Consider the following 11,892-nt stretch of genomic DNA (forward strand, 5'->3'; position numbering starts at 1 on the left):
GCCCTGAATAACTGCTTGGGAGAGCTCAGGGACCTGGGAACCTGCCCGCTATTCCAGCGGCCGCCAGGGCCAAACACAGCAGAACTAGAGCGTTCTCTCCTTCGCCACCCGATCCAGTCTAAGCCAGTCCAATCCCCAAAGCACCCATGCAGCCATAGGTCAGGCACTGGGCTAACCGGGAAGGGAAAGACAAGAGGAGAAAGAATTACTGCCCTCAAGGAGCTTCCATTCTACTTCCATTCATTGAATGTTTGCTCTGTGCTGCCTGGCTGTTTCCGTCTCCAGAGTCTGGGCATTTTTTCTGGCTGTCTCCACTACCCAGAGTGCTTTCCTTCCTCATCTCTGCCTTCTGGCTTCCTTCAAGTTCCAGCTAAAATCCCACTTTCTACAATAACCCTTTCCCAATGTCCCTTACCACTGTTAATTGTCCCCAATTTGTCCTCTTTATGTCTTGTTTCTATGTAGCTGTTTGCATGTGGTCTCACCCATTAGACTGGGAGCTCCTTGGGGACAGGGGCTGTCTTTTGTCTTTGTGTGGGTGCTTCAAAGATGCTTATTGACTGACTGCCACGCGCTGTGCTGGCTGAGGAAAGAGAGACAAGAGGAAAAATAGTCCCTGCCCTCAAGGGGCTTACATTCTAAGGGGTGAGGCTATAACAAGAAAACAGATCCAGCATTCACTGAGCACCGACTTTGTACTAGGTGTTGTGTTAGGCACTGAGGGTACAACCACAGGTAACCGGGGGGTGGAGTGGATAGAGCGTAGGAGGTGAAGCAGGCAATACCTGAACTGGAATCATGCCTCAGACACTCGTAGCTGTGTCTTCCTGGATAAGTCACTTTACCGATGGTCTGTCTGCGATTCCTCATCTGTAAAATGGAGATAATAATGGCATCTACTTCCCAGGGTTTGTGAGGAGTTAACATGTAAAATGCTTTACAAACCTTAAAATACTATATATCCTTTTTTTTTCAGTCATGTCCAACTCTTCATGATCCCGTTTTGAGTTTTCTTGGCAGAGATACTGGAGTGGTTTGCCATTTCCTTCTCCAGCTCATTTTACAGATGAGGAAACTGAGGCAAACAGGGTGAAGTGACTTGTCCAGGGTCACCCAGCTAGTAAGTATCTGAGACTGGATTTCAACTCATGAGGAGGAGTCTTCCTAACTTCAGGCCCGGTGCTCTATCCATGCCACCTAGCTGCCCGTATAAATTCTAATTATTATTAAAAATAAGAAATAACTCTTGCCTTCAAGAAGCTACATACAAAACACAAGTAAAACAGACAGGAGAGAGTCTTGGACAGGGAGGCACCGGCAGCTAGGGAAGACTTCCTGCAGAAGGAGGCCCTGGAGCTGAGTCTTGAAAGAAACCAGGAATTCCAAGAGGCAGGGGTGAGGAGGGAAAGCATTCCAGGGAGGAGAGGACAGCCAATGGGAAGGCAAGAAGGTGGGAGATGGAATGTCATGAGTAATGAACACTTATATGTCTGTATATGTATGTCCAAAATGGAACTTTTTATCTAAACCCTCCCTGCCTCCTACCTTCCCTATTACTGTAGAGGGCAACATTATTCTCCCAGTCCCCCAGGCTGACAACCTGGGAGTCTGCCTGGACTTTTCATTATCTCTCACTTCTCCACTCCCCATATCCAAGTTGTTGCCAAGGCCTGTCAATTTTACCTTCTATTTTTTTTTAAAGGCAATTAGGGTTAAGTGACTTGCCAGGGTCACACAGCTAGTAAGCATCAAGTGTCTGGTCTGAGGTCACATTTGAACTCAGGTCCTCCTGACTCCAGGGCCAGTGCTCCATGCTCTATCCACTGTGCCACCTAGCTCCCCCTGGCTTCTTCTTACCTGGAGGAGCAAGCATAAAATGTTCTGCTTGCCAGCCCTTCCTCACCCCGTGCTCTCTTACCTTTCCGGCCTTCTTACACCAGACTTCCTGACACGTACTCTCCCATCTAGCGACGCTGGCCTCCTGGCTCTTCCATAAACAGGACCCCCCATCTCTCAGCTCCCAGGGTTTTCTCTGGCTGTCCGCCATGCCTGGAATGCTTCCCCACCTTCACTCTGACTCTGACTCCAGACCTCACTGACTTCCTTTAATTCCTTTAAGTTCCAATTAAAATCCCACCTTCTACAAGCCTTCTTTAACTCCTTTTAATTCTAGTGCCTTCTCTCTGTTAACTATTTCCCATTTATCCTGTCTATATCTCGCTTTGCATACATTTATTTGCATGTGGTCTCTCCCATTAGATTGTAAGCTTCTTGAGGGCAGTCATTGTCTTTTGCTTCTTTTTGTATCCCCAGAGCTTAGCGCAGCACCTGGAACACAGTATGCATTTAATAAATGTTTGTTGATTTATTGGAGGAAAAGGATTAATATGTAAGAAGGCTAGAAAGGCAGGATGATGGGACCAGTTTATGAAGAGGCTTAAATTCCAGTCAGCTGATTACATGGGACCCTAAAGGTGGCATAGGCAGGATTGTTTGATAAAAGGGGAAGGAAGGGAAGGGACTATTATCAAGTGCCTACGATGTGCCAGGCACTGTGCTGAACACTGTACAAATATTTCATTCGATCCCCACAAGGACTCTGGGAGGTAGAGTTATTATTCTGTCTTCTTGATGAGGAAGCTGAATGAGCTAATGAGGAGGGAGACCAGGAAAGGCAGGCTTCCCATGAGGTGAGCCTTGAAGGAAGCCTGGGTTTCTATGCAGGGGAGGCAGGAGGAGCCCCTTTCAGGCACGTGGAGCAGCCTGGGCAGAAGCCTTCAGGTGGGGAGCCAGCTAGCAGGCCGGTTTGATTGACAGCTGGTGGGCGTGAAGGGCTGGAGCTCCCCTCAACTCTGAGATGTAGGCTGGCAGCAGACGGGATGCCAAGCTGAGGAGTTTCTCTGTTTCATCCCAGAGACAGCATGGAAAGAATGGAAGGTCCTTGAGAAAGGGAGTGACTCACTCACTGCTCTCTGAGCGCTTATTTGGCAGCCGTGTGGAGGATGGATTGGAGAGAGAGCCTGGCAACAAGGGAACCAATGAAACGGTGGCTGCAGTAGTCCAGGTGAGAGGTGATCCGAGGCCTTGAACCGGGGTGGTGGCTGTGGGTGATACACAGAGGAGAACGTCCCTGGACCTGGGACTTTCCGAGCCCCTCTTTCTTCATGTATATGTTAAAGAGAGTTGGAAGACAGAGTCTTTAAGGTTCCTCCAGGGACCTGCCCAAGTCTCAGGGGAGACAAGGGGACAAATTGGAGAGAGGTTGCAGAGGCAGGTCGGTCTTGCAAAGATCTGGCAAATGATTGGATGGGGGAGCTGAGGGAGGGTCTGTGTACCCTGGTAGCCTCCTCTCTGGTGTCCACCTCCAGGGCAGAAAGAGCCAGCTGCTCCATCACTATCTTCCTCACTCCTCTACTCCTCTTGACCCCTCTGCCCCTTAATTCTCCTTAACCCTTCCCCGTACCCCACACAACTCAGCCTTCTGGTAACTCAGACCCTTTGGGATGTCTACGTGTCTCCTCACTGTCTAGGCTGATTCCTGGCCCCAACTTTCTGCCCCCCCAGGAGATAAAGTGTTTCTAAGCTGTGGCCCTCCAGGAGGCAGGGATGGCTCTGCCATCCTCAATGTCAAAGTGTCAGGTGGGGCTGACAAAGCCTCTAGGGGATGATCTGCCCACACCATTCAAGCGCCCTGCAGCGGGGAACCACTGGAGAGCCCAAACGACCTGTACACCAGGAGCCCGGCATCCAGCCCCATCCAAGTCCGGCGTAGGAGAAGCCTGGGGACAAAATGCCAGGTCAGCCTCTATTCCTGCCCACTGTTGGCTGGGGCAAGGGCAAAGCCCTTGGGAGGCTGCCAGTGACTGAGCCCAATGTCAAGGGAGAGATGCTGTAGAGAACACAGGAGGCCCGGGTTCTATCATGAGCTGGCTCTGGGCCCGGGGACTTTCTGAGCCCCTCTTTCCTCGTGTTACAAATTAAGGAGAGTTGGATGACAGAGTCTTTTAGGTACCTCCAGGCGATGACAGCATGATTTTAAGTTTCCAAGGAAACTTGGAGTCAGAGGACCTATTCAAATCCCAGCTCTGCCCCTGGAAAGGTGTGACCTTGGCTTTCTCCAGGTCTCAGTTTACCCCCCTATAAAATGGGAGAGTTTGACTAGATCAGTGGTTCTCAATTTTTTCCACAGCGGCAGAACCCTTCAGTTTAAACAAAATGTTGGCAGAATCTTTGTAGTAAAAATTCTCTAAAATTATTATTTTTAAATGCCTATTAGCAAACAACATAAGATTCGTTTGAAAAGCAAAATAAACTTGAGGGTGTTTCAAGGTTCCTGGAAGCACAGCCTGGAAAATATGGACTAGATGATTGCTTCAGATGCAAAAACTCTAAGCTGCTGGGACACCTAGGTAGGGCTGTCGGGAGATAATTTGCAGAGGTCTCTGCCTGGGAAAATTCTCACCCACTTGAGGGGTCCAAGGATCTCTTAGGGCTGCCTCTTCCAGGTGGTCACTGTCAGCCTGGGTCCTGTAGCTTGTGATTTTTTTTTTTGTCCAAGCATAAAGTGTCAAACAAGGAGATGGCATAATCAATCAATGGCAGCCTGAGCAGTGAGTCACAGGGCAACATCTCCTCTTCTGCATGCCCCTGGGCCCTCACCCTAGTCTGAGCCCTCAGCTCCTCTGACCCGGGCTTTTGCAATCGCCTCCTACCTGGCTCCTGACCTCCAGCCTCTCCCCTTCTCTAACCACACCCCAGCAAAGCTTACAAACTGATATTCCCAAACCTAGGTCTGCCTCTGCCACTCCCCTCCTGGAGCTCCTTCAGTGATTCCATGTAGACCTCTAAAATAAAATATAAACTTGTCCATTGGGCATGGAAAGTCACTGTCCACGTGGCTCCGGCTAACCTGCCCCAGGCTCAGTGCACGTCCTACCCTGGGCTGCAGTCAAAGCAGCCTCTTGTTGTCTCTCCTACATGACATGACTTCTCCCACCACTGAGCTGTTCCTCAAGCCATCTGTCGTGCCTAGGATGTGCCCCTGCACACTTCCTCATCTTAGAACCCCGAATCTCCTTCACAGTTCAGCTCAGGTACTTTCTTGGGCAGGAGGCCTGACTGCAAGAGCCTCAGCTTCCCCGGTTAGCATACTGCCTTCAGAGGTCATTTCAAAAGCCAGCTCCTGCAGGAAGCCTGCCCTGGTTGCCCTCCCCTCCAAAATGATTTCCTCTGTATTTTGCATTTCATTTTCTACGTATGGGTTGTTTACTCTCCATTGTATGGGGGCTCCTTGAGGGTAGGGACATAGTGCCAACACAGTGCCTAACACTATGTTGGGAAAAATGGAGTAACTTGAATAAATATATTGGAAGAAATGAACAGGCATTGATTAAATGGTTATGCATTGTGCTAAGAGGTAGAGAGACAAAATTTTTGAGAGAGAGAAAGAGATAGAGAGAGACAGACAGACAGACAGAGAGAAAGACAGAGAGAGAGAGAGAGGAGAGAGAAGAGAGTGGAGAAGAAAGAGAGAGAGAGAGAGAGAGAGAGAGAGAGAGAGAGAGAGAGATTCTCTGCCCTCAGAGAGCTTTCATTCTAATAGAAGAGGATACATGTAGGAGATTGGTACCAAGGGAAAGTTCTTTTGTGCTTTGGAGGGGTGGAGCTGAGGTACACTGGCTAGGGCAGGCAGATGATGAGACAGCCTGGGAAAATGGCCACATGAGATGATGAAGTGTGGATTTTCGTCTAGTGGCAGCTAGTAGATGTAGTGGCCTAACCAGGCTAATTTCAAAAGTGGGCTGGTTAGTGTGTTAACAAGGCAGTCTCCAAAAAGCTTCACAGTTTAATCTGCATTTATTAAGGTTTTCTCCATCATTTTCTCAAGTTTAGACAATCAAGAAAAGAATCCATCAAGCCTTGATCTGTAGCTGATTTCTGAGATGGAAATGCTCAGATTGAAAATTTAAACACTTTGCTGAACCAGTTTGAGCTGGCTCAGGCACACCCCTGGCTAGTTTGCACACACTCAGTCAAAAATCAACTGGAGAGGTCCTAGGGAACAGCTCAAAAAATGAATGGATTAACTTCCCCTGGGATTGGGGGAGAATTCTAGAGTCTGGAAGAGCCAATGTGGAGGTCCTGGTCTCAAGTCTTCTATGTGATTGTGTATGTGTATCTCTGTGTGTGTGTGTGTGTGTGTGTGTGTGTGTCTGTCTGTCTGGTGGGTGTGTCTGGGTGGGTGGGTGGATGGACCAGCCAGGGAGGAACATCAGGGTAGATAAATGGTGGGATGGTTGGATAGGATTTGAATCTTGAAGTATGACCATTTCTACATCTGTCAGTTCTCATGCTGTGTCTGTCTTCTCCCTCCCACACTAGAATATAAACTCCTTGAAGCGAGGGACTGTTTTTTGTTTGGTCTTTGCTTCCCCAGCACCTGGCCCATGATAAGAAATACTTATTAAGCTGGATCCAGAAGTAGGATTATGTCCCCCTACATTCCTCATTCCCACCCTTGACCTCCCTGTAAGTGGACCCTCTCTCTCTACCCCACTCCCCAACCAGGGTAAGACCTTGGATCTCTTAGTCCAACTGTCTCCTGTAATACATGAAGAATCTAAACTGATGTCCAAGAAGGCTGAGAAGTGACTTGTCCAGTCCCCCAGGTGGTGAGGAGAAAAACAGACATTTGGAACCATATGGCGTGGAGAGGAGGGTGTCCTGGGCATCTGGTCTGCTGGGTCCAAATGCCACCTGAGACACTTCCTAAGCTGTGTGAACCTTTGTGAAAATCTCTTATTTCAGTTTCCTTTTCTGTTGAGTGGGGGAAATAATAGCACCTACCTTGAAGCACAGTTGTGAGGGTCAAATAATAACAATTATAATAATGACAGCAGAGATTTATGTAGTACTTGCAAGGCACTTTACATATGTTAACCTACTTGTTCCTCACAATACTGTGAGGCAGGTGCTATAATTATTCCCGTTTTTATTACGGAGGAAACTGAGGCAGGCAAAGGTTAAGTGACTTGCCCAGGGGCACAAAACTTGAAATTGTCTGAGCAGGATTTGAATTCAGGTCTTCTAACTATCAACCTAGCACTCGGGTTTAGTGGCCAAAGCACTTGTGTTCCCAGGGTGCCCGGGTAGGCTGGGAGGAGGCCCCAGCCCAGCCCTCACCAGGTGAGTCTTCCCCATGGCCTTTTCTAGTGGGGTACCCAGCTGAGATAAGTGAGGTTGCTGCTCTGCTCCCCCTGACCTCAGCTCCGCTCCAATGGGGCTGCTGTCCAGCCTCGGGACCTGCCTCTGTCCTGATGATGTCAGTGTTACCATGGCAGCCAGCTGTGCTGCACAGAGCTGATGCAGGCCCCACATAGGCAAGGACGGTTTGCTGGGGACAGGAACAGCGTGGGGAGCAGTGTGGGGGAAGGAAGGGGAGGATGCTATTTATACCCTCCTCTGCCCTGTCCCAAGCCCCCACCCCCACCCCCATGGTTTTCAGGTCTCAACTGGAGGTTAGACATGGCCTTGTGGGGGAGGAGAAACAGGAGGGGCTGGAGGGAGGAGTTCTGGGAGCAAGGCAACAGGCGACTGAACTCTCTATGAGGGTGTAACGTCCCCAGCTAGTTAAGAGCAGAAACTACTACTTCCTGCACCTTTGGAGACAGAGCTCTTCCCTTACCTCTCTGAGTAAGAGACATTGAAAGTGAGAGCTGGGAGGCACCTTAGAACACCTTAGAACATTGGCCTCCTGGCTCTAGACTCCAGGCATTCTCCTGGCTGTTCCCCATGCCTGGAGCTCTCTCCCTCCTCCTCTCTGATTCCTGACCTTCCTGGCTTCCTTTAAGTCCCAGCTAAAATCCCACCTTCTGCAGGCCTTCCCCAACCCCTCTTCATTCTAGTGCTTTCCCTCTGTTAATTATTTCCTGTTTAGCCTGTATCTATCCTTGCTCTGTGTGTGTGTCTTTGCATGTTGAATTCCCTCTTAGACTATAAGCTCCTCAAGGGCAAGGACTGTCTTTTGCCTCATTGTATTCCCAGCACTTGGCACAATGCCTGGCACATAGTGAATGCTTAATAAATGTTTATTCATTGATTGAACGCAGAATGTTGGATCTGGGAAGGCCCTTAGAACAGAAAATGTCAAAGCTGGAAGGGGCTTCATCTGGTCCAGGGGTGGGGAACCACATGTGGCCCTCTAGGTCCTCAAGTGTGGCTTTGACTGAATCCAAACTTCACAGAACGAATCCCCTTAATAAAAGAATTTCTTCTGTAAAACTTGGACTCAGTCAAAAGGCCAAACCCAATTCTAGTACAACCCACTGGTTTTACAGATGGGGAAACTGAGCACAAAAAGAAGAGATTTGCCCAAGGCCACATAGCAAGTTTATGACGAGACAGAACTATAATCCAGACCTCCTGGTTCTCAATCCTATCAGTCCAAAAATCAACCAACAAGCATGTACTTAGCACCTACTATGTGCTCAGGGACCTGCACCAGGCGAAAGACAAAAATATAACAGTTTTTACCCTCATGGAGCATACAGTCTACCTGTCTCTTGTAAATCCCATTAGATTGTAGCTGAGATTTGGACCCAGATGAGCTACATGGGAATTCTCACCCCTAAACTCATGGTAATTGAGGGAATAGGACCCTCCCTTAGCTGAGCCTGATTCCCTAAGACCTGCTCCTCTTCCCTCAGCAGCAATGTCCTTTCATGAGGAATGTCCAGGAGAGACCAGCCAGACTCCCAGACCTGGGGGGAGGGGAGCATGGGCTCAGAGGTAGTACCTTAGAGTTCATCGAGCCCAACTTGTTCATTTCATCAGAACCCAGAGAGGGGAGAGGAAATACCATTCAGAATTTGAACTGAGACTCCCCTCCTCTCCCCAGCCACCCCCCTCCTTCCTCCAAGTCAGGACTCTACTGTTAGCAGTGGCAGGGTAATTAAGTTAAAATAAATTCAGCACCCCAATGTGCCAAGTACCAAGGTGCAAAGAGCAAAAACTGAAAAGAATAATATTGGTAGTTCACAAAGTACTTTATAAGTGTCATCTCCTTTGGTCCTCACAACAATCCTATTATTATTACCACTTCACAGATGAAGAAACTGAGGCAGAAGTTAAGTGACTTGCTTTGGGTCATAGTTTCTAAGTGTCAGAGTCTGGATTTGAACTCAGGTATTCCTGACTCCAGGTAGAGCTCTGTCTACTGTGCCACCTAGCTGCTTCTAACTGGTCTCTGCCCTGCCCTTAAGAAGCTTAAATTCTATATACATATAAGAAGAGAAGTTAATGCAAAGTAATTATTGGGGAGGGGGATTTGCTAACAATCATGGGGTGTGAGAAGGGCCTTTTGAAAAGTGTTTGAGTGTTTTACATATATAACCTGTATCAGATTGCTTACCATCTCAGGGAGAGGGAAGGGAAGGGAAGGAGAGATAGAATATGCAACTCAAAACTTTTATTTTTTTTGGTGAGGCGGTTGGGGTTAAGTGACTTGTCCAGGGTCACACAGATAGTAAGTGTCTGAGGCCAGATTTGAATTCAGGTCCTCTTGACTCCAGGGCCAGTGCTCTATCCACTGCGTCACCTAGTTGCCCCTAAAACTTTTTTTAAAATGTCAAAAAAATTATTTTAACATGTAATTGGGGGGAAAACTTTTTTTTAAATTTAAAAGGCAAAAAAAAAAAGGCATTTGAGCTGAGAACAGAATGAAGGGAGAGACTCCCAGAGGCAGAAGTAAGAGGGAGAGCATTCCAGGCATGGGAAGCAAAGGCTGTTTGAGAGGCAGGACATGGAATGTGATGTGCAAAGTAATCAGTAAGTCAATCAACAAGCATTTTATTAAGCTCTTCTGTCCTGGCACTATGTAAAGGGGAGGGGGATTATTGTGGGGATGGGGACCACCAATAGGTCAGTTTGGCTGGAATGCTGAATGTACAAAGTGGGGGGGTGACCCAAAACAGGTACGACTCAGGCTATGGAGGGTTTTAAGGGCCCAACAGAAGAGTCCGTATTTTTACCCCTAGAGACAATAGGGAGCTACTGAAGCTTTTGAGAAGGGGAGGATAGAGCTGGATCTCCCTCAGAGCAGATCACTGGGATCTAAGGAGAATACTCAAGGATCCTTCCCAGCCTCCTCCTTCAATCCAGAGCTCAGCCCCAGCCATCTGCCCAGCCAGGGGTGACAAGCCTATGAGGGTTGTTGGGTCACAGGAGACAGACTTACTCAGGCTCTGAAAATAGCTGTAGGGACGGGTAAAAATAGCCTGGTGGTCACTCGTAGGGGCGTGGGGGTGGCTGGGGACACAGCAGGAGGGAGAGCAATGCTCAAGCCTGTCAGTGCAAGGGCCGGCTGCCTGGCCTCACGGCCCAGAGGAGGCTCCCCCAAAATGTCTCCCTGCAGGGCCTGTGGGGCCCCATGCCCAAGAGAAGGAAGAGTCACAGAATCTCCCGGTTCTTAGCTCTGTAACTGGCCCAATGTTAACGACAGTGGCATGTGGAGTCAGAATAGATCTGGGTTCAAATACCAGTGGACAGACCCCAGGGCAGACACTGAATTTCTCTTGGAGTCTCAGTTTCCTCACAAAATATCCAGGCCCTCGTGAGGCTTGCACCACCTGTCTGCCTCACGCTATTTGTTGTGAGGAAAGTACTTTGAAAACCTTCCAGGGCTGTGGCATAAGCCCACTTCTCTCTACCCAGTCACCCTAGTACTCGCCCTCCTCATCACCCTGCTAGACAAGGCTTCCAAAGCCTTGAATTGGCCTCCGTGCCTCAAGTCTCTCCCTTCTCCAGTTCATCCTCCACTCAGGTGCCAAAGTGATCTTCCTAAAGTGCAGAGCTGACCATGTCACCACTTACCCTATAAACTTCAGTGTCTCCCTATTTCCTCCAGAATCAAGATTGAATCCTCTATAAGCAGTGATGTCAAACAAATAGAAATGGCAGCCCTGAAACCCTACCTGAGGATCCCTGCTGGCCACAGGGACTTAGAAAACCGTATATTTATATTGTTGTTGTTCAGTCCTGTCCGACTCTTCGTGACCCTATTTGGAGTTTTCTTGGCAAAGATACTGGAGAGGTTTGCTATTTCCTTCTCCAGATTATTTTACAGATGAGGAAACTGAGGCAGATAGGGTTAAACTGACTTGCCCAGGGTCACATAGCTAGCAAGTGTCTGAGGCCAGATTTGAACTCAAGATGATGAGCCTTCCTGGTTTCCAGCCCAGTGTTCTATCCACTGTGCCACCTAGCGGCCCCTAGGTATTAATATTATCTATGTTCTATTGTATTTTTATTTATTTTGTTAAAGATCTCCCAATTTTAATCTGCTTTAGTTTCTCTGGAGTACTGCAAGCTATCTGCCACCCAGGAGCAGCGTGTTTGATGCCTTTGCTGTATAGTATTTGGTATTTAAAGTCTTTCACAACCTGTGCCTTTCTACCTTTCCAGTCTTCTTCAACTTTGCTTCCTTCTACATTCTCTATGGCACAGCCACACTGGCGTCCTTGCTGTTCCCCACAGGGAACATTTCCCATTTCCCACCTCCATATCTTTGCACAGGTCACCCCCATGACTGGAATGCTCTCTTTTATCACCTCAGCTTCTCTAGCTTCCTTCAAGACTCCACTCAAATCCTGCCTTCTTCAGGAATCCTTTCCTGGTTCCCATCTCCCGTGTCCCCTCAGTGCCTTTCCTTGGAGACTGCCTTCTGTTTCCTGTCTGTATCTTCTTTGTATCGAGTTACTTGCATGCTGTCTCCCCAGCAGAACATGAGATCCTTGAGGGCTGGAGCTGCTATTTGCCTTTCTTTGTGTCCCCAACTTTTAGCATAGTGCCTGGCACTATGGAAGTGCTAAATAAATGCTTGTTCACTGACTGACT

Source organism: Phascolarctos cinereus, unplaced genomic scaffold, assembly GCF_003287225.1.
Source record: "Phascolarctos cinereus isolate Bilbo 61053 unplaced genomic scaffold, phaCin_HiC Scaffold_4;HRSCAF=312, whole genome shotgun sequence".
NCBI lineage: Eukaryota > Metazoa > Chordata > Mammalia > Diprotodontia > Phascolarctidae > Phascolarctos > Phascolarctos cinereus.